We start from the raw sequence: 23691 nt of genomic DNA on the forward strand, positions 1-23691 counted from the left end.
AGTTTTGGGGTTTCATTACGTAAGTATGATTGATTGAATTATTGAATGTGATTGCTCTGTTTCTTCAGCCCCTGCCCTTCCCCTGAGGTTAGGCTGCTATCATGTGGCTCAAAACCCCAGCTCTCAAATCACATAGCCCAACTCTCCAGCTGACCCAGCCCCCTCCTCAGTGACTTCCTGCACATAAGCTACCAGGGTCCACCATGAATAACAGACATTTCTGTTGCTCAGTGAACTCCAAGGATTTAGAGGCTACCTCCCTCCCAGGAACAGAGGACTGAGGCCAGCCAGTCTTTATTTTACAAAACTAGCCAAAGTCAGACCTTTGGCCACAAGCTAGTAAATGTCAGATGAAGTTGCCCAAAGTTAAAACATGTTAAGTTCCATAGGCATGACTTGAACCTATGTTTTTCAGACATAAAGGCTGGACTCATAGTTGTTATATTTTCTCATTCCTGTTATCTTTTTATTGTAGTGAAAAATGTGTCATAAGTTATTAGCGAAGTAGGTGATGTTGGGAGTCTGGGTGGGGAGGGGAAGTGCAAATTTGGAGAATTATAAATTGCCCCTGCCAAGGCTTACACTGAATTTTCTTTTTAAAGTATTTCTTTCCCGTCTACCTCAGAGGATAAACCTTTCTCACTGCCTTTTCCCCCCTATCTGGGCAGCTCTAACAACACTGCAACTGGTTAGCACATTACCTACAATTTTAATTAACATCATTACCACCAGCAAATATCCTTCTTGCCCTTTTTCGCAGCACTGCTATATATAAGTCAAGTGAGGCCCATCTGTGCTGAGTGGGCCCTCCAAATGTTGGTACAATAGATTCAAGAGCTAATTATGAGTGGCCTATATCTCAGAGTGGCAGCAAGCTTCTCCAGTGCAATTATTTTCCCTTTCAGTGCCATGATAAAATATAGATAAAATATAAGGAAGTAATAAAGGATAACATTTATTATGTACTTACTATGTTCCAGGCCCTGCACTTCATATATCTTACCTCATCCAAAGATCACAACCACCTCAGGAGGGAAGTACTATCATTGTCCTCATTTTCCAAACAAGGAAGCAAAAGCACAGACAGGTTAAGAAAATTGTCAAAGTTGCATATCTTGTAAATAGCAGAACCAGGACATGAACCCATGTGGCATGGTCTGGAACCCACATTCTTAACCACGGTGTCTACCATGTACACTAATATCAAGACCCCTATGCTTCCATTAGCTCTACAAACTAATTCTCTTCATATTTGTGTTGCACTGTTTCACTTATTACATACTCTGTGGTGAGGAGGAGTCTATATAGAAAAGCAGTGGAAGGTGAAGAATGCAAAAAGAGAATCTGTCTGCTGATGTTTCTGGGAGCTAATATGGGTACAGTGTGTCTGCCGTTGCACAGGTGGGGAGGCAAGGTCAGATCCCTACGGTCAGTCCTAGACAGTAAATGCCAAGAGGACAGCGGCTGAACTATGTCCATTTCATCTGCTCCTTTTTCCAAAGAGCCAGACGCAGTGCCTGTGAAGACAGACTTTGTTTTGATTACAAACAACATCATGAGCTGTGATGTTCGCCATGGTACATGGCTGTCGTTGTCTTTCTCATCTGCTGCAATGAGAAAATACCAGACGGGGGTGGGGGAGGGTGGGGAGTCTCACCAGCAGAAACTTACTTTCACAGTGCTGCAGGCTGAAAGTCTAAGACTGAGGTGCCACCTGACTGGTTCCTGGTGTGACCCTCTTCATGGCCTGTGGGAATGACTGCCTTCCTGTTACGTGGGGAGAGAGAGAGAGAGCAAGCATTCTGATATCTCTTCCTCTAAGGGCACTAATCCCATCCCTACTGACACCATCACATTGAGGGTTAGGGTACCAACTTAGGAATTTGACGTGGGGTCAGATTCCATCCCTAGCATGGTACTTTTATGTAACCTTTGTCCAGTGATTCCATATTCCCAGTGAGATGTGTACGCCAAGGTTGCAGTGTGGCTGTCACGGAAGACATGAAATTGGGGGTGTCCACCCCAGCTGCTGTGACAGACGAGGCATCCAAAAGCTGCAGGCAGCCTCCCTGCCAGGACCCCTGTCTGCATCCTCCCTCTGTGGCCTAAGGATGGTCAGATGGTCATTTAAATGCTCAGTGCCTCTTACGGGGAGAAGCTTTGATTTGGGGTTTGCTCTGGGAAGTTACTGGAATATATTAGTGTGTTGATAGGGAATATGCTGAAACCTGTCAAGAAATTTTACCCTGGGAAGTTTGATAAGGAGGCTGAATATAAGATGTAGCTCCTTGGAACTCTTGGGGAAAACACTAATGTGTTCATGGCTTATAAGGAAACCGTTCACAGCCACAGAGGGGTTTTATTAGCGGCCAAGCCTGCCAGGTAAATTTTTTTTTTTAAACAATCCTGAACCTGTGTTTATATTATCAAGTCATGATTCTTCTTCTAACAACAGAACTTTATTAACTGTTTATTTGAGTCTTCTGCATTAAGAATTCACTTTTGGCCTGTCAGCCCATGCCCATCCTGAGTTTGCCTCATCAAAATGCAAGTATGTCAGAAAAATGAAATGCTGGCACACTGATAATTAACATAAAGCTCTTGAAAAGCATTCGCTAATGGGGAAGTTCAGTAAATACAGCATGTGTTTTCTTTAAATACAGCAATCTGACAGTCATGTGCTCTATTCACTTGGTATCAACAGCCTCCAAGTGTTTGAGATAAGGCAAAGGATTCCATTACACAGAGACAGGGAATCTGGTCCCATCACACCCACTGCCTCCCGGCAGGAAATCTGCAGAGGCTTCCCAATCGGGCCATGTCTCAGTGGCATGGTCAATGTGTCTGGCAGCTGAGCCATGGCCTCACATGGCCCTTGGCACTGCTTAATGCACTCAGACCCTATTGGACTTGCTACCGGCTGGGTAACTGACCAATGCTTACAACTCAAGTCAGATGCCCTATGCCAACATAGCTGTGTGTTGACTGGTGAATACACACTTCTAGTTTGTTAATTATAGGTCACTTGCTTTAGCCAGTGTCATGTACAGTTATGTCATTCATCTCAGTCAAAACAGTGGGCTGAGTTACATTCTGATGCACAGCCCCATGTTTAATATTTAGAGAAGTCCCTATGACGAAAGCAGGTCATGAGTTGGCTATGTTAGTCATTAGGAGGAAGTTCCCCTCTTAATGTTAAGTAAATTGTATCAGTTTCCAGATATAGATGACCAAGTGCCCTCACCGATGTATTTGATAAGTCAGGCCAGCTCTGGGATGGGTATAATTCATCCTGACAGCCGTTAACCTTCTGAAAAAGGCACATACAATGATAGGGCTTGTTAGTAAGTGTTACTTAAAATACATTTTCAGGCTTGCAGCTTCCTGAAATAATGGACCTTTGGTTTACACATAATACATATATAATTATGTGTTCACAAGAGTTCCTGGCATCTAGACTCCAATATGAAATGTCAATATTTGACATGGAGACGTGCAGAGTGAAAGGGGTGTTTGCCAGCTCCCAGGAGGACACACCGAAGCTTTAGCTCAGGGATACATTTCTGTGGGCTCACAGTTGTTCTTGCAAAGCACCTGACTAAGGGACAATTGTCCTGCGGAAACTCCATTTGGAGGTGTTTGCACAGCTGAGATCAGCTGCAGGTAGGAGGAGGTCAATCCTCCAGAAGTGGCAGTCTGTGGGCTGCACCTGGTCGCAGCAGAACAACACACTTTGTGCAGCTCACCTGGGCCTCAAGTTTCTCGTGCAAACTGGAATGCAAAATAGAGGGCTTGGGCCCTATCATCTCAGCTATATCACCTACCTCCTAGAAATGTTGCCTTCACATGCAGCCTCTGAACCCAGCAAATGCTGTCTATGTAGCTCAAGTCAAGAAGGAGGAGTCCTGAAACCTGTGAGGAACCCACACACAGTCCTGACTCCTCATTTTCTGTGCCACAAGTAGGAGGCTAGTATATCTTTCATGTGATTCTCTGTCAGTGAGGGTACCAAGCCGCTTGCTTCTAGAGGCAGAATGTGAGCATGGGAAGAAGAGAGAAGGGAGATATTGTTTCTGAGAAGGGAGGAATGGAAAAGAAGATAATTTATGGTGGGAAGCTTTAACTTCTACAGAGGAGCCTAATTGTTACAAAGCCTTACTGGGGGAAACTTTTAAAGATAAATGGTTTATTTAATTGAACTACACATAAAATCATGTCTGGAGTAGTCCTTATACATCTAGCTGAAGCTAGAAATCCAAGAAGAAAACAAGCACACAAAAAAGCATGTCCCTGGATGTCTATCGTGAAAGTGGGGAAATAAATTCTTCTATTCTGCCTATCAGAGTGGGTTAGAAGAATTTGGTCCTGGATATGTTTAAGAATAAAAAAAGAATTATAATTTCAAAGCTTCTGCTAGTTTTTCATATTGTTGCAAGTAGACAACATGTATTTTTAGATATACAAAGTAGGCCCAGAACATGAGTGCTTATAAGACACTGTCTGATGGAGAGATAAGAGAAGGGAAGGAGGTGAGTCAGTACCATGGGGGTTACCAGGCACAGTGGAGAAAGGAGAGCCAGGGAGGAATGATGGGTGAGGATGAGTGAAGAACTTTCCAAAACAGTAGCATCAGGTTTCCATTGTAAGTTCTTTCTCTGGCCGTATCAGACTCCATTTGGCATTTTCCAAACCTTTGGCAAGAACCCACTACCACCATAGCCCTGGGATAGAGATGCTGAAGGAGAAAGAAGCAGGGGGATGAACGTCCAGCCTCCCAGGGAGCAGTGCAGAAAAATTCAGCACTTCTCCGACTTCCTCTCTACCCAACACCCCTCACCAGGTCCTCCAGCTCCTGGCCTCCTCTCAGCTTCTCAAACCCAGGACAGGGTCCTCTGCTCAGGAGTCTGCTGTTTCCTGGACCTCTCAACATCCCAGTTTCCTCTCATGTCACCTTCTCAACAGCACCCTATTGGAAGAGCCCATCCCAGCTCACTCCATGTCACCCTGTCTTATGCCATTATACCACTCGTCATTACCTGAAGTTTCTTTTTTTTTTTTTTAAGTTTTTTTTTATTTATTTAATTGAGAGAGAGAGAAAGAGAAACAGCATGAGAGGGGATAGGGTCAGAGGGAGAAGCAGGCTCCCCACCGAGCCGGGAGCCCGATGTGGGACTCGATCCCAGGACTCCGGGATCATGACCTGAGCCGAAGGCAGTCGCTTAACCAACTGAGCCACCCAGGCGCCCTACCTGAAGTTTCTTTGTGTCTATGTTCTTTTCTATATTGCTCGCCTCTGTACCAACAGTGCCTAGTCCCATGCTCCATGGATGTCTGCCAAATGAGTAAATCCAGAAAGAAACATGACAGTTGAAAGCCAAAACTGGAATAAGAGCCTAGTGAGGTTACAGAGGCAGGCAACAGCAAGCAATAATTCAGCACAACTTAACCACTGTGAATGTCCAGATGTTATATATAGGATGAAAATGCTATGGAAATCCATTAAAATATTAAAGAAAAAGCTGACCTCAGAAGACCAGAGGGCTTGGGGACACATGGGATGCATATCTTTCTTTTGTTTTAGACCTAGAGCCTTTTTTTTTTTTTTAATTTTTGAGTACACTCCACACTCAACATGGGGCTTAAACTCACAACCCTGAGATCAAGAGTTTCATATTCTACCGACTGAGCCTGCCAGGTGACCCTAGACCTAGAGCCTTTTTATCTATACAAGTCCTACTCAATCTCATCCAGTTCTTAATAAGAATGGCTATTTGCTTTTATTTTTATGTATGTATGGTTTCCTATAGCCACATTTATTTAATAATACTTGCATAGCACTTCTTATATGCCAGGCACTAAATACTTAATAATACTATTGTGTGCAGTCTTTATCATAACCCTATCAAGTAATTCCTATCATCATCCCTGCCTTATGGATGACAGAACAGATAAAAACAATATCTTGGCCAAGAACACAGAGCGAGGAAGTGGCAGAACAGGGTCCACACCAGGAAGTGTGGCTCCAGACTATATGCTCGTAAGAATTCGGACACCTCTCCTATGGAATCATCCAAATGGCATCCAATCTCAAAGTGCATGATAATGTTAAAATGCATCCTCCCTTAAAGTACATCCCCAGAAGACACTCATCACAGAAAAGTGCTGTGTATGAACAAGGCCCACACTCCTGAATGTTCCATGCTGAAAGGGCTTCAAGATTCCAGGCAAGTCAATGATCCTAATAAGAAGTGATGGGTTGAATGTGCTGTGCAGTCTTAGGTGTATGTTTGTCAAACAGAAGCTACAGATTGCTTCTGTTTTAATATGTGACGGAAATTGCTGAATATGTGTAACCCTCGGGGCTCTGACCAACATAATGTCTGCAGAGACTAATACCAAGGAAACCCCCAACAATGCCCTTAAAAGTAACACTGTTAAAGTCAGTAAAGGGAACACATTTATTAAATTGATGGCAGAGCTTAATTTAATGCTATCTAACTCTTTGACAAGACTATCAAGTCTCTTAACAGTGTTTTATCCTGCCATTAAATTGTTATAATTACTCAGTATTTGACCAGATGGCAAATAATTTCTAAAGTCAGACCAGGTGTTCAAGAAGCAGAGATAATCACAAAGCTGATGAGTGTGGTGAAACTAATTTAAAATGCTGTCACAGTGGCACAGTGGTGCCTCCAGAAAGACTGACCAAAAAGTAAGAAAAAAATTGATATTTCCTGAAAATGAAGCTAAATAAAGGCAGGTGTGAGAAAGGAGTGTATAATTCCACTGGTCCTAATGCTGAGTTTTATGTCAGTCAACAAATGCTTTCACAGGTGTAATGTCTATGTGAGCCTCAAAAAGGAGGGCTGGCAATAAACACTCAAAAGAGCTTAAAATGAGCACCAGTGGCAGACAATGCCGACCCAAATAACTATCAAGCTTTGATGCAACCTGACTTTTCTCACATCCTCATTTCAAGCATAGAAGCATGGATTTCATGGTCACAATTAGAAGTCACAGAGTTCTTAATTCATTTTCAAAGGAAGAGTTCCCACGAGGCAACCTTCCTAGCTTCCTATCCCTAGTCCCTGCAGGGAGGACCTAAGCAATACTGGGATTGAACCAGAAGAGGGCTTGTTTTTTTGATTGTCCAGAGTGACAAGAGTCCTTGGAAATATCTCATGATGCTCTGTTAGGTGAAACTATTGGCAAACTATAGAGCACTTCACATCTTTAGTAAAGGATCATTTTAATAAGGCCATGGTTAGATTGGCTCCAAGGGCTGGCTCCAACACTGACCGGGTGCTTGTCCAGCTCTGTGGATGTGGGTCCCCTGCCCAGAGACACACTTCAAAGGGCCCCATGCCCAGATCCAGTTCTCTGCTGTCACCATTCTGGAATTCTTAATAATTTTTGAACAAAAGACCCCACCTTTTCATTTTGCACTGAACCCTGCAAATTATGTAGCTGATCCTGATTGGGTGAGTTATTTAATCTCTCTGAATTACAATTTCATTGTCTGTCAATTACAGAATAATTCTAGTACTCATCTTACAGAGATGATTTGAAGAAAAAATGAGGTAGTCAAACTCCTAGCACATAGTAAGCACTCAATAAAAGCTACTACTATTGAAGTTTGTCATTGTTATTTGTTGTTATTCTTATTAGTAGTATTGTGAGTTTTTAAGGTAGCTAACTTGCCTCTCAAGAGCAACTGGCAAAGTCGATCATTCTCTCCTCCTAGAACCTTTGTCTACTTGCCTTTCAGGACACCCCACCCCCCTGACTTTCTTCCTACATCTCTGGTCTCTCATTTTCAATCTCCTTTTCTGGTTCCTTCTCATTTCTTTAGCCTTTAAATATTGTAGGGCTTCAAGGCTTGTCCTTATTTCTTTGATATTTTCTTTTTTTAAAAAGATATTTATTTATTTATTTGAGAGAGAGAGAGAGAGTGTGGGGAGAGGGAAGAGGAGCAGAGTGGAAGGGAGAGGAAGAGTGAGAGAATCTCAAGCAGACTCCACAGTAAGTATGGAGCCCAATGCAGGGCTTGATCTCACAACCCTGAGATCATGATCTGAGCTGAAATCAAGAGTCAGACACTTAACCAAATGAGCCACACAGGCACCCATTTGCTATTTTCTATCTAAACCCATTCTAAATGGTCTTATCTAGTCAGGTTTTAAAAACCACATATGCTATGTCATGGGCTGAACTGTGCCCCCCCCATTCATATGTTGAAAACCTAATCTCTGGTACCTCGAAATGTGACTGTAGTTGGAGATAGGGTCTTTAAAGAGGTAATTAAGTTAACCTGAGGTCATGAGGGTCAACAGATCAAGAAGTCTTGATCTTAGACTTCTAGCATCCAGAATTGTGAGAAAATGAATTTCTATTTCTAAGCCACCCAGCCTCTGGTACTTTGCTATGGAAACCCTAACAAGCAATACAGCCAACGACTCTCAAATTCTTATCTCCAACTCAGACATCTCTCCCAAAATCTAGATACATATTACTGTCTACCTGACATCTCCATTTGCTGTCTGTTCACCACCTCAAACTTAACATGGGTTCCTTAAACTTGGATCTGTACCTCTTCCCTATCTGAATTAATGACAATCTCAGGCTTTCAGCTGGTTAGAACAAAAACCTTGGAATCATCCTTGGGTCTTCTCATTTTCCCATGCTCTGCTTTGCATCAGTCAGCAAATTCCACAGGATATGACTGCATACTGTATCCTGAACCTGACCTCTTGGTACCACTTCTTCACTATCACTCACCTGGCTAATTCCATTTGTCCCCTCAGTCTAGTCTTCATCACAGCAGTCTTAGATCATCTGAAAAATCTAAGTCAGATCATATAACTCCTATTTTCAGAATTCTGCAGTGGCTTTCCATCTCATTTAGAGCAAAAGCCCAAATCCTGATTGTGGCCTTGAGGTCCACCACACTCCCATTATCTTTCTGACTTCAACCGTCCTTGCTCAACTTGCATGGTGCCATTCCTCCAACATTCCACATATGTTTACATATAAGGCATGTATACACTGTGTTCCCCTTGATATCCTCGTGCCCTCCAGCACTTCCTTCTAGGTATTTACATAAAAATCAACTTCTGAATGGGGCCTTCCTGAAAGTGAGGACTAAATTTTAACCACTATCACCTAAACACTTCCCATCTACTTTATTTTATATTTCCTCCCCAGGACTTACTATTTTCCAACAGACTTTTTACTTATTATATTATTCATTGCCTTTCTCCTCCTGCATAATTCTAAGTTCCTTTAAGACAAGATTTTTGCTTGTTTTGTTTACTGTCCTATCCACAACACCTAGTGCAGGATCTCATACATATTAGGTTGTCAATAAACACTTGCTGAAATAAATACTTGTAGATGAAAAATAGTAAAGGTACCTTCTTTTGTTGTCCTATACACTTAAACCACATTAGAGGTATAGTCAAATATGGGCATTAACATTATACTTACATGATACCATTCACAACATACCGTCTCTCTTCTGGGCATGGTCAGTTTATTTTTTATGAAATTCTGTTGGCTTTTAAAAGATATGCTTTATTCTCCAGAGAAAATGATGTATAATGAGTTATTCTGACCTTAAAAATTCTGTATCTTTTATTTGTAATGCACATAGACTTAGTGTATGTCATTGTATCTATAACTAAGTACCAAACTATCTCAAAATTTAATTTTTATCACCCAAATCACAACAGGAGAGAGTTGGTTCTGCAGCAGCATAAAATGGGTAATTTTTTTCTAGACTTCAAATACAATTTAAATTGCCTGGATTTTCTCCTGAGCCTTCTCTGTGGCCAGCTCAGACTTCCTCTTGTGGCATCTATATTCCAAGAAAGCAAAAAGGAAGACATGGCCTTTGGAGGTCTCAGCTTACAAGGCTCTCAACATCCCATCTCTTTTATTCTGTTGGTCCAAGCAAGTCACAAGCTGGGCTCAGATCCAAGGAGGTAGAGAAACAGACTTTATCTTGAATAGAAGGTGGTGGATAGGGATCACAGGATCTTCTGGTCATACTGCAATTTACTACAGTCCACCATCTGTCCTAAATTATTCATGTTACTTCTGTCGCAAAATGTTCATATCATCCCTGAAACTCAATAAGTCCCATCCCAATTATAGCATTCAACTCAAGTTGAGAATCTTTGCCCCGCAAAGATATGGATATGGAGGAAGCTCCTCAGGTGCAGTTCCTTAGAGACACCCCATCTTGACCCAGAGCCTATGCACCAATAAGACATGTTATCAGCTCTCCATATGTGTAAGGAGTCACGGAGAAGAAAACTACAGCAGGCATTCCTATTCAAACTGGGGAGGAAGAGAAGTCTAAAGCTGCATTAGCCTACAGAAATTCTGAAGCGCAGCCCAGACACGTGGCCAGAGCCCACTTCTCTGGCCACAGGGAATGTTCCTTGAATGTTTCCAGTTTTGTTTCCTGGGAGTGACCCCCTTATCCATCGTTCCCCTATGTTCTTTGGCTGTAGCCTCTGAGATATCATTCTTATCCAAAAAATAATTATATGTTTGCAGTTGCAAAGCTTTCTCTCAGCTTCTTGCCCACGGAAAATTGGAAGTCCAGAGATCTCTTTCCAGCTTTAAATGTTTCTGGCCCTTTTTGTTCAAGCAATAGGGCTAGCACAAATATGCCTTTTTTTTTTTTTTTACATTTTTCTAAATTTCTTTTGAAACTTATTGGTGTTGACTCCATGCCCCAAAGCCACATCCATAGCTCTTTGCAAGACTGATACCTATTCTGGGCATGTCAGGCTATTGCAGGAAGCATATTTAAGATTCTTACAAGCCAGGAGCACCTGGGTGGCTCAGTCAGTTGAGCATATGACTCTTGATTTCCACTCAGGGCATGATTTCAGGATCATGAGATCTAGCCCTGCATCAGGCTACACACTCAGTGGGGAGTCTGCTTGAGATTCTCTCTCTCCATCTCCCTTTGCCCCTCCTTCCCCAGATCTCTCTCTCTCTCTAAAATAAATAATCTTTAAGAAAAAAAAAAACATTCTTACAAGCCAAAAAAACAAACAAAAAAAAAGATTCTTATAAGCCATTTGTCTAGCTTAGCAGGTCTACTTGCCATAGACTTAAACCTGGCTAGGTCAGTGCTTCACAAAGTGTGGTCTTCAGACCAGCAGCATCACCTGAGAACTTGCTAGAAATGCAATTTTTCAGACCCCACTCTGAAACAACTTAATCAGAATCTCTTAGGAAAGAAAAGAGACCCTGTGTTTTAACAAGCTTTTCAGATAATTTTGAGGGATACTTAAGTTTCGGAACCACTATTGTACATAAGGGTCTTACATCCACACCTTTGACTTGGTCCTTCTCAGAGATCATATTTTACAAGGATAATCATTTGCAAACTAAGCAAATTGGGGGTGAAAAGCAGTTTCATTTTCAAATCCAGCAAGTATCAGACACACTATACTCCCTCTAAATTCTACTTGCAAGCTGAAAAGTTCCTTCTTTGGTTTGTCTCTCTCATGCATCTAACAGACCACATGCAGGTAGAAGAACCTAGAGTTTTCAACATTCTGCCCAGAGAGCTGCTTAGCCAGATCCGCATGTTTTGTTAGGGACCTCTTCTACCATCTAAATGCCACAACTAAATGCCACAGGTTGCCCATTTTTAGCATTCAGTAACAATTTTCTCAGATTCTTCAGCCTCCATAATAGTTTGCCACTTATTTTTTTCTGTTCTGGTTAACAATTTCTTCACTGTCTCTCCAGTCTTTGGTGTCCACCTTGACTACCGCTAAAGCAAAGGCCACATGTTTTCAGTGATTGGTACAGCAGCATCCTACTTTGAAGTACTAAATTCTGTATTCATTAGCTCTTGCTGTGTGCCAACCACCCCAAAACTTAATGTTTAAAACAATAACTTTGTATTTCTTCCTAACTCTTTGGTTGGCAACTTGGGTAGAGTTGAGCGAGCACCAGCAGGTCTCTCAGGCACTTGGAGTCATTTGGCAGTCCTGCTGCTGGCTGGCTCGGAGCAGTTAGTCTCACTCATGCACTGACAGTAGGTTGGGGCTATGGGTGGGGGGGCTTGTCTTTCCCATGCCCTCTCAAGCAGGCTACACTGGGCTTTCTCACATGCAACCAGGTACCAAGAGGGCAAAAATGGACACTTCAAAAACTCTTAGAGCTTCATAGCATCACTTCTGTTGCATTCCCTTGGCCAACACAAGTCCCAAGCTAAACCTAGTTTCAAGGGAATAGAGAAAGGGACCACCTTTTGTGGGAAGGAGCAGGAAGATCACATTACAAGGGGGCCTATGTACAAAGACTAGAGAAACATGTAGCCATATTTTGCAGCACACCACATTAGGCTTGGGAAAATTATTTACACAATAAGCTCAAAGCCAGTTTGAGTTAATGATCTGTCATATAACCTGGAACCTTGGTTTAACTACTGCAGTAGATTTTAATAATTCTCTCAACCAAGAGACCTATGAATAGCTTTATTAAAGGCATCATCTCAATGAATAATTATAAGCCAGTGTGTTATGGCACCAAACATGAAAAGAGGTGAACAAAGTGATACCAATGGTGACTTTCAAAATGGCAACTCCCAGCATTTCTTAGGGATCATATACCACTTGATTGATTGAAAATTGAAAGCCAAATAAGGGAAAGATAAGAGTGAGTTAAAAGAATATTGGTTAATGTCCTGAAAAATATGATTAAATCAGAAGATGCACTAAATGAGACTGGAATTGCAAATATAATATGAAGAAGAATACCTGTATGGAGTCCCTGGAAATTATAGGATCTTCACATACTTTCACCTAAAATTAGAGGGGAACCAACCAGGAAGTGGTAGATTCCTACTTATTGGATAATGTGAGACACATGCCAGGGACACCATAACATGAAGCCAGCAAATGAAATCAATTATAATGAAATGTGAAGAAAAAGGAACACCAAAGGGGGAGGGAAGAAGTATGAGAAGGAGAAAAAAGGGAGCTGGCAAAGAAAACAGAATGGAAAGAAGAAAGAATCTTTGGAACAATTTGTCACATCTATCCCAGTTACAAGGAAGATCAGTTTGCTCCACAGACAAATTCCAGTTTCCACCCTGAGCACGTGGATGTGGGTTTAGTAGCTTGAGAAATGCAACTTGGATCCATAAAGGTATTTCCATGTGAAGTATAGTCTCAGAGCTTCCTATGACCCCACATACTTACCCTTAAATATGGACAGACAAGAAATGGCAAAAACTTAACATTTCACCATTGCACTTGCCAAAACACAGCTGGAATGATGTTTCAGATGTACTTTTTTATTGTGTCAGTCCCACCCTCCCAGACGAGAACTGTTTCTCTTTGGTTCAGTCCTTTGTCCTGAGTCTGGACCAGAGCCTGACATGGAGTAAACACTCCTTGTTCAATAAATGAACAAATAAATGAATGGAGCGTGCAAGTGTGTGACAATCTGGTGAGTATGCATAACATTTGCTTAATTGTTTAATTCAAGAAATTATAAATTGTTATGTTAATTAAGTTATATTCATATCTATTCTCTCATCTGGATCCTGGAATAAATTTCCCTTTAACATAAGACTGACAGTTAAAAATAGAAATGGAAGGAAAACTTTCAAACTCTTTCTACGAGGCCAGTATTACCTTGATCCCAAAACCAGACAAGGACCCCACCAAAAAGGAGAATTACAGACCAAGAGCCCTTATGAATATGGAAGCCAAAATTCTCACCAAGATACTAGCCAATAGGATACAACAGTACCTTAAAAGGATTATTCACCACAACCAAGTGGGATTTATTTCTGGAATGCAAGTGTGGTTCAACATCTGCAGATCAATCAATGTGATACACTGCATTAATAAAAGAAAGGACAAGAACCATATGCTCCTCTCAATAGATGCAGAAAAAGCATTTGACAAAGTACAGCATCTTTTCTTGATTAAAACTCTTCACAGTGTAGGGACAGAGGGAACATACTTCGATATCATAAAAGCCATATATGAAAAGTCCACAGTGAATATCATTCTCAATGGGGAAAAAATTGAGAGTCTTTCCCCTGAGGTCAGGAACAGGGCAAAGATGTCCACTATCACCACTGTTGTTCAACATAGTACTAGAAGTCCTAGCCTCAGCAATCAGACAACAAAAAGAAATAAAAGGCATCTGAATTGGCAAAGAAGAAGTCAAACTCTCACTCTTCACAAATGACATGATAATCTATGTGGAAAACCCAAAAGACTCCACCCCAAAATTGCTAGAACTCATACAGGAGTTCAGTAAAGTGGCAGGATATAAAATCAATGCATAGAAATCAATTGTACTTCTATACACTAACAATGAGACAGAAGAAAGAGAAATTAAGGAGTCGATCCCAATAACAATTGCACTAAAAACCATAAGATATCTAGGAATAAACCTAACCAAAGAGGCAAAGGATCTGTACTAAGAAAACTATAGAAAACTCATGAAAGGAATTGAGGAAGACACAAAGAAATGGGAAAGCATTCCCTGCTCATGTATTAGAAGAGCAAATATTGTTCAGATGTCTATGCTACCTAGAGCAATCTATATATTCAATGCAATCCTTATCAAAATACCATCAACATTTTTCACAGAGCTGGAACAAATAATCCTAAAATTTGTATGGAACCAGAAAAGACCCCGAATAGCCAAAGGAATGTTGAAAAAGAAAACAAAAGCCAGTGGCAATTCCAGACTTCAAGCTCTATTACAAAGCTGTCATCATCAAGACAGTATGGTACTGGCACAAAAACAGATCAATGGAACAGAATAGAGAGCCCAGATATGGACCCTCAACTCTATGGTCAACTAATCTTTGACAAAGCAGGAAAGAATGTCCAATGGAAAAAAGACAGTCTCTTCAACAAATGGTGCTGGAAAAATTGGACAGCCACATGGCAGAAGAATGAAACTAGACCATTTCCTTACACCATACACAAAAATAGACTCAAAATGGATGAAAGACCTAAGTGTGAGACAGGAATCCATCAAAATCCTAGAGGAGAGCACAGCCAGCAACCTCTGTGACCTCAGCTACAACAACTTCTTCCTAGACATGTCTCCAAATGCAAAGGAAAAAGGCAAAAATGAACTACTGGGACTTTATCAAGATAATAAGCTTTTGCACAGCAAGGGAAACAGTCAACAAAACCAAAAGACAACTGACAGAATGGGAGAAGGTATTTGGAAATGACATATCAGATAAAGGGCTAGTATCCAAAAATCTATAAAGAACTAATCAAACTCAACACCCAAAGAACAAATAATCCAGTCAAGAGATGGGCAGAAGACATGAACAGAGATTTCTCCAAAGAAGACATCCAAATGGCCAACAGACACATGAAAAAATGCTCAGCATCACTAGGCATTAGGGAAATACAAATCAAAACCACAATGAGCTACCACCTCACACCAGTCAGAATGGCTAAAATTAATAAGTCAGGAAATGACAGATCTTGGTGAGGATGCAGAGGAAGGGGAAGCCTCTTACATTGCTGGCGGGAATGCAAGTTGGTGCAGCCACTCTGGAAAACAGTATGGAGGTTCCTCAAAAAGTTGAAAATAGAGCTACCCTATAACCTAGCAATGCACTACTAGGTATTTACCCCAAAGATACAAATGTAGTGATCCAAAGGGAAACATGCACCCCAATGTTTATAGCAGCAATATCCACAATAGCCAAGCTGTGGAAAGTGCCTAGATGTCCATTGATAGGTGAATGGATAAAGAAGATGTGGTATATATATACAATGGAATACTACTCTGCCATCAAAAAAAGGAAACTTTGCTATTTGCAATGATGTGAATGGAACTAGAGGGTATTATGCTGAGCAAAATAAATCAATCAGAGAAAGACAATTATCATACGATCTCACTCATATGTGGAATTTAAGAAACAAAACAGAGGATCATAGGGGAGGAGAGGGAAACAATAAAACAAGATGAAATCAGAGAGGGAGACAAACCATGAGACTCTTAATCATAGGAAACAAATTGAGGGTTGCAGGAGGGGAGGGAGTTGAGGGGTGGGGTAACTGGGTGATGGACATTAAGGAGGGCACATGATGTAATGAGCCCTGGGTATTATATAAGACTGATGAATCACTGAACTCTACCTCCGAAACTAGTAATATGCTATAAGTTAATTAATGGAATTTTTAAAAAAGAGTTAAAATAATCCAAATCACCTAGTGTTTTTGAAATTCACAAAATATATTAATCTTAGGGAAAGTAATCTTTAGGATTTGGGAATGAGACATCAGAATTCCCTGAAATGCTCAGGAATTTCTAAAATCATATTACACTGAATTTTTCACAAAACTTTACTTATATCTTTCAAAATAATGATTGGTAACTATAATAACAAACAGTGAATAATTTTTCTGAAACTAAAAGTTTTAGAGATTTTCTATTTAAAAGAGATAAATAAATTGTTTATTACTATAGAGAGAGACAATATTATATATTTCAATGTATAAAAATTTCTCTTTGATTTGAACATTTAATAATAGAAAACATCAAAAGAATACTCACACAGAATAAACTTCAATAAAAAACATTTGGGGGTGCCTGGGTGGCTCAGTCTGTTAAGCTCTTGATTTGGCTCAGGTCATGATCTCAGGGTCATGAGATCCAGCCCAGCCTCAGGCTCTGCACTAAGCAGGGAGTCTGGTTGAGATTCTCTCTCTCTCTCCCTCTGCTCCTGCTCCCCATCTTGTGTGCTTGAGCCACACACTCTCACTCTTTCTCTAAAATAAATAAATAAATGGTTTTTTTAAAAAGCATTTAAAACTGAAATGTAATACCACAAATATTCAATATTTAAAAGTTGTTTTTAAAATGAGATCTTAAAACAAAAAGCTAATCGTTCTGATAGTTTTGGCCTTGCTTCATCACAAATATTCCAAAACAAAACAAAACAAAAATGCCTCTCTTTTGTTTTAATCATTTCTTTTTAAAGATGAAAATATTTTTATCTACTTGCTTTGATTTTGGTTTTGCCATTGGAATTGATATTGCTCTGGCTAATTCAGATTTTAGATCAGCTGCTGATTTTACATCACAGTATCACTCATCAGTCCCATCTGTTCTTTGCATTTCTTCTATTAAAGAACAAATACCTATGCTGAATATTTTAACATGAAAACACCAACAAACCTGGGTGTCATCCGAATAATGCAACATCCAGGTCCTCTAGCAAAGTCAGCAGCACTACACAGAATCAGAAGTTGAAATTGTCAATTTCGGGGCTCACTTGCTTTCAATACTTATTTCTTAGAATATCATTGTGTTGATTGTTAATTTTTAATTCCCACAGGAGACTTATGTTACTTTTTTTCATTTTTCTCATTTCTTGATTTTTTTTCAGAACCTGGAGTTCTGAAAAACATAAATTTCCTGAGAAATACTAAGAAGAAATTTTCCCTTAGAAACACTACATTTGGGGCGCCTAGGTGACTCAGTCGTTAAGCGTCTGCCTTTGGCCCAGGTCATGATCCCAGGGTCCTGGGATCGAGCGCCGCGTCAGGCTCTCTGCTCAGCAGGGAGCCTGTTTCTCCCTCTCCCACTCCGCCTGCTTGTGTTCCCTCTCTCACTGTCTCTCTCTGTCAAATAAATAAATAAAAGCTTAAAAAAAAAAAAAAAGAAACACTACATTCACTTTGCCATATACTATTCTATAAAAAAATCTTGAAATCTTGCCTTTGTGCTTTAAAACAATTATCGGGGGGGAGGGTTCTCTGTAATTAATATTCATATGAGGCTATTCTGGAATAAAATAAAGACCTATATTCTTTTGGATAAGATTAAATATCTGTTATCTGGTATTTTATTTTCTCTCCAAGCTGCACCTTGCTTTGTAGAGATGCAGTCAATTTTATGCCTTAATCTCAAATTGTTCAGATGTCTGCAAAGGTGCCGTCCAATATTTTAGTTCACATTTTATTAGCACTTATATTATGAAAATACGGTATTTGTCAGTTGGTAAACCTGCTTTCATTGCCACAAATGGGCCAATGAAAAGACTGAATAATAACAAATTTCCCTTATTAACACTTAAACAAAAATTCTCAAACATTCCACTTGAGTATATAAAATGTAAGCATGATTTTTGTACCTGTCCAAAGAGAGACCCTTGTAACTTTTTTTTTCTGGCTTAAAATAATCCCGTGCTATTTCTTTCTTTTGTTGTGCCCTTTCATTCCCTTCTGTTAGTGAATACCTTACCAAAATGCCTTTTGGGATACTTAGGGTTTGTGTCACAGGAAATTTTCCCAAATCTGATCAATGTGGTTGTTATTCTTTCTTTTACCTTATAAAATGTGATTTTGAGTTATGCAGATACCTACTTGCCCAGAAGCTCATTCTGATAACACTCCCATTTTTAGATCCCAGGAAATTTAGATGCTCCTCCTGACACCAAGAAACAGCCAAAGGCCATCAGCAGTGGCTCCTTTATGATATGTTCTTGGAGAGAGCACACGGAGAGACCCCTCTGGATAAAAATGAAGGTCAAAGGTCAAAGCGTTGTTAGGTCTCTGCTTGTTCAAAAAACGTCTTTAGAGTAGCTTGGTGCAAATGATTAAGGCCCTTTATTTATTTGTCCTGATGTTGGAAAAGGTGGAGGATGGGAATGGGGTGTCCTCACAGCTCCATAATGGATGCAGAAGTGCTGACACTTTACAAGGAGCACAGATTCTACAACTTCCAGTGCTCCTCAATATCCACACAGCCCCAATACACAAACTTACCTCCACTCTCACTGGCCAGGTGTCTATATTTATTCTGCAGTCTATATCAGGAAGCCAGCAAGCCAGGCTCCCTCTGCATATTGAACTCAGAATGCAGTCTCGCCATTAGAGTGCCTGCAGCCAGCCACAGATCTCCCACTTCCAGCTTCAGGAAGAGCCACACTCTGCCTCCCACACTTGTCCACCCTGACAGCTAACATTCCATCCAGTCATGCCTTTTGTAGAGTAGCCTCTGAAAAGGTCACTGGGTTGCTACGTAAGTTTTATTATCCTCCTGGGTATTGGCTTCCATTGTGCCCTCGAGTGCTAGCCTCTGGATCATTCTCAGCTTCAAACTGAGAAGTCCTGTCACCTGGCTGGGGCCCCAGTCATCATCCTGACTGAAAGGAGATTTCAAATAGCAGGGGCAACTCAGTGACAATGTCACAGGCTCCACAACCCCCTGGGGCCAACCCCTCTGCCCCATGTCTCCCCTCAACACAAAAGGCCCAATTATCATTCTCAACAAGCAAGGCAACCTCCAACTAAAGATCCTAATTTATGGACTGTGGTAGAACACGAATGCTATGAACATAATGTATATACGTGTTGATTAAGCAAAATATAGCAATTCTGATATCCCTATTAACAAACACATGCAAAAAGGATTCAGAGCAGAAGCCTCACTAAAAGAATCACAAAATGCATTTTATGAAATAGTATAGAACAGTAAGTGCTCTTACATATAGAGAAGATATGATTTTAAAGCTCAAATCCTTTTTTTTAGAGCGGTAGGAGTTCATTAAGTGAAGTTTTAAATACAGTTTCACCTTGCATTTTCTTCTTCAAACCATTCCCAAAGATTACAAGTTCAATATCAGCACCACCATATTCTGGAAGTTGGAAGGGTGATAGACACTATATTGCTGTCTACATTCTTCTTTAACTATATTTAAATTAGGACTTACACCTGAATTATGTATGTCTTCCATGTCCTCAGGTATCATGGCTGCATCCAGGTCACCAGGGAGTCTCCACGGCCTGAGGTTGTTGCTGTGCCTTCTCTCTTCCCATTTCTTACTAGAAAACATAAGTTACCGAGAAGTCAATGGGTACATTCCCCAATTACTACTGGAAAGGAACACAACATTTTCATCTTATTTGGTGTTCACATCCAGTAGAACACCTGCTTTACCTTTGATGCTCTGTTTTTGTTGACAGGACTTACATAATAGCAAGCAGCAACAACAACAAAAGCCCAAATGTGTCCTAAGGGCTTTGTACAAGCAGTTAGGAGAAAGTAGCACCAGGTATACAACTGTAAACCAGCTTCTTTTATTTCTTCTTTCTTGACGAAATGAAATGAATCTCTTATAACAAAAACTTTTTCTCCTCCTCCTCCTCCTCCTCCCACACACAGTGGGAATAAAAATGACAAAAGAGTGACTTGGAAACTTAGCATGAAACCATCATCACTGTTACCATCAGCATTATTTTCAGCTTCACCATAAGGAATATCCAAAACTGAGAGTGATTGCTGCCAGCCCCACACTAGGGATTGTCTACATAAATCATCCCTTACATTGTCATAAATGCCTAAAATTCCATCTGGTCAAGTGACATTTTAAAATTTTTAAAAATTACACAATATCCCACATGTTAATTGAGTTGTTTTATATGTTTAGTATTTATATTTTCATTATATGTAATGAAATTATATTAACATATTATATAATATACATTATACGTCATAACATATATTAATATATCACATTAATATTACTATAATATTTATTATTTAATATATATTAATAAATATATATTCAGTTGTTTATAAGTGATTGTGCCTAATTTTTCTGGGCATTGAGCTCAATTTGGCTTAAATTGTATTTATTCATATGTATCATGTCCCAGATTGTTTTGAAATGGGTGCTTATTAATTAGCATTATCATATGTAGCATGATTAAAACTGAACAGAGAGAGACGGAGAATGGAAAATAGTTCCACCTGCACCAGGAATGGTATGGCATGAGGTAAAAATCAAGTTGAATCACATTGAGAGTCAGCTAAAAGCCTGCCCTTACTTTCATGTCACACTAGGGAACCAACTTTCAAGCTGTATTGTTCAGTTCATTAGGTTCTTAAAGAACTAACTTCTTTTTAAAATCAGATTCAGATCCTAGCTCAGCCAATCAGGAAAGCCCAGTGGTCCTAATTCTCATTACAGCCCTCATATCTACCACTCCTGAGTGGGAAAGCTCATCAATTTCAAAGGTTTCCCTAGGAAGCGGCACAAGGAGGTTCACATGACACTGGGGTCATATGACCTCTTCTAGGAACTATTGGAAAATTCTAATATAAAGCAAGCAAAGTTTCTAAGAGATCAAAATCTCTTTGATTAAAAGTGTCAGAAGTGGGGCGCCTGGGTGGCTCAGCCGGTTAAGCGTCCGGCACTTAATTTCCACTCAGGTCATGATCTCAGGTCATGAGCTTGAGCCCCATGTCTGGTCTGCTTAAGATCCTCTCTCCCTCTCCTTCTGCCCCTCCCCTCCTCCACCCCCCCCCCCACCATGTGGGCCCTCTGTCTTTCTCTCTCTCTAACAACAACAAAAAAAAGTATAAGAAGTAAAACACATACCAACGAACATCAGGAAATTGTCCTCTAGGACTGCCAAATCATTTTACCAAGGTTAACAGATCTGTAATATTTTGAATTGGCTCATTCCTATCTTCCCCTTGTTATTTAACCTCACATAGCCTCAAAATTCATGCTAAGGAAGATCATGTTTTGGTACATAATGTTCTTGTTGACTCTGGCTTGACTAATTTTAACACAATTGTCAGACTTGCACTGACTCAGTCAGGTTTCTGACCTGTACCCAAGTAAGTATAGCATAAAGAGAAGGACAATTTTTCCATACTGGGATCTGAGTAGAGGAAATCTCCCTTGTTCTCTGGAAAAATTACTGGAAGTCAATTTTTGATGTGGTAGTTCTAGAGGTTTCCCTGGTTTGTCTTGTCATTTGTGTCACAGAGGGGTGAGAAGAGAGAAACTTTTGTTCAAAAGTGATGCTATCCATTTTTCTGCCTGAAATGTTTGAAAATTTCATCTTACTGTTTTGAGAATGAAGGCCTGGATTCAATGAGAGGGAAAATTTGTTTATATTGCCTTTGTTTTCTCAATGAAGATATATTTGGGCAATATTGCAGAGAAATAATGAATCACCACAATTTTAATTATTTACTTAGAATAAACAAACGCCTTGATTTCCTTACAAATGGAAGCAGAAAAAGAGCTCCAATACAATAAATCATTCTCCAAAATGAATTTTTCTGATTCCTTTTCAGAGATTTACAACCAAAGGACTACAACTTCCAGGATAAACTACTCACCAAAAGATATCAATAAAAAGAAATTTAAAAAGTCATAACATTTTATCAAGATCATTCTTGATAATCCCTACCCCTCTGGCTCAGGCACAAGGGAACCCATGAGCCAGGTAACTGACACACCCAGGCACAGCCAGAGCAGTGCTGCTGTCCAGGTAGCCTCTGTGGGCTGGTTCCCTGATCACAGCTTCTCCCCTGTACTTACAGATTCTGAGACAGAAGCTGTAGATCTCACATCCTTTCAAGTTCATGTCCAGTAACAGGAAAATGTCCTTTTCAGAAATCTCTTTTTGCCCACAAGTCAGCTCATGTGCTTCTCCGCGATCAATCCCTGTAGCCAGAGAAGTGCAACATCCAGGGTCCTTGTTGCACACTTAGATTCTTAGCTAAGACATCCACTGAAGCCTCATGGTCTGTGACTAGAGGACAGGGTAACTTTCCACAGGAAAATGAAAGTATGGTTACCAGGAAGCAAGCAAACGCTTTTTGGTGGGGAAACAAGACAAAACAAAACATGCTCACACACAAAACATGCTCACACAAAGACATTTTTTTCCCTTCTGTGGAGAATTTGGGATCTAAATCAAGAAGAAATCTAACAGTATCCACTGCCCCAATATCCAGAAATATATTCTATTAATATTTTGATGTATTTCTTTTGAAGATACCTAAATTTTTTTCCAACATAGCCCAAACTGCTTTATTTTTAACCAATGGACTTGTTTCTTCACAAAGTTAAAATCTACATGTTCTTCAGTAATGTACTTATCTTTATTTAACATTATTCTGTGAAGACTTTTAGAAGTATCAAGAGAGTCCTCTTGTTAAATCCCCCTAGAGCAAAATGCATATCAGAAAATCTCATACTTAAGCTTATTCTGCTCTTAGGGCAAAGTAGTTGTGTGTGAAAAGGGTGCAGAAATGCCTCTTTACCAATCATATATATTTAATATAATTGAGAACCTGCTCTTGAAATAGCTCCACCACCATGCAGCATTGTATTTTGATTGTTTCTACTATATGTCACTGAATGATATTGACAACATGAATATAAATAGTACTTTGTATCCCTTTGTCTGGATATTCCATAATTTATTTGGCTGATCTCTACTCTGGCACTTCAATTATTACAACTTTTAACTATTATATATAAAAAATAACTTCAATGAATATTCTTGAATATAAATCTACACTTGCATCTCTAATTATTTCCTTAGGATAAATACTTCAAAGCAGAATTACTGGGTAGGATAGTCTCAAATGTTGTAAGTCTTTTGGTACATATTACCAAAATGGCCCCTGGAAAGATAGTTCCATTTATCTCCACAATCCCACTCTTGCTAACACTCAGTATTAAAATTATTTTATTTCAAATTTAGAAATAGTGTACTCATATAGTTAAGAAATTGCAAACAGTCCCATTATTTCAATAAATTCTACTTTCAATGCATCTGCTGATTAACACTATAAATCTATGGAATCTCTTTCTGTTTCCTGATATATCAAATTTGAATTGCATTT

At 39.9% G+C, this 23691-nt stretch overlaps 1 long non-coding RNA gene across 1 annotated transcript; it reads right to left on the reverse strand.

Annotated features, from left to right (window-relative positions):
• Positions 1 to 620: 620 nt before the first annotated feature.
• Positions 621 to 22608, reverse strand: LOC118008291. Its single transcript, XR_004678631.1, has 3 exons — positions 22376 to 22608; positions 19748 to 19859; positions 621 to 1767 (listed from the first exon to the last, which is right to left on the reverse strand). It is a non-coding gene; the product is annotated as an uncharacterized LOC118008291 (long non-coding RNA).
• Positions 22609 to 23691: the final 1083 nt, after the last annotated feature.

This window comes from Mirounga leonina, unplaced genomic scaffold, assembly GCF_011800145.1.
Source record: "Mirounga leonina isolate KUSES-001 unplaced genomic scaffold, KU_Mleo_1.0 Mir_125, whole genome shotgun sequence".
NCBI lineage: Eukaryota > Metazoa > Chordata > Mammalia > Carnivora > Phocidae > Mirounga > Mirounga leonina.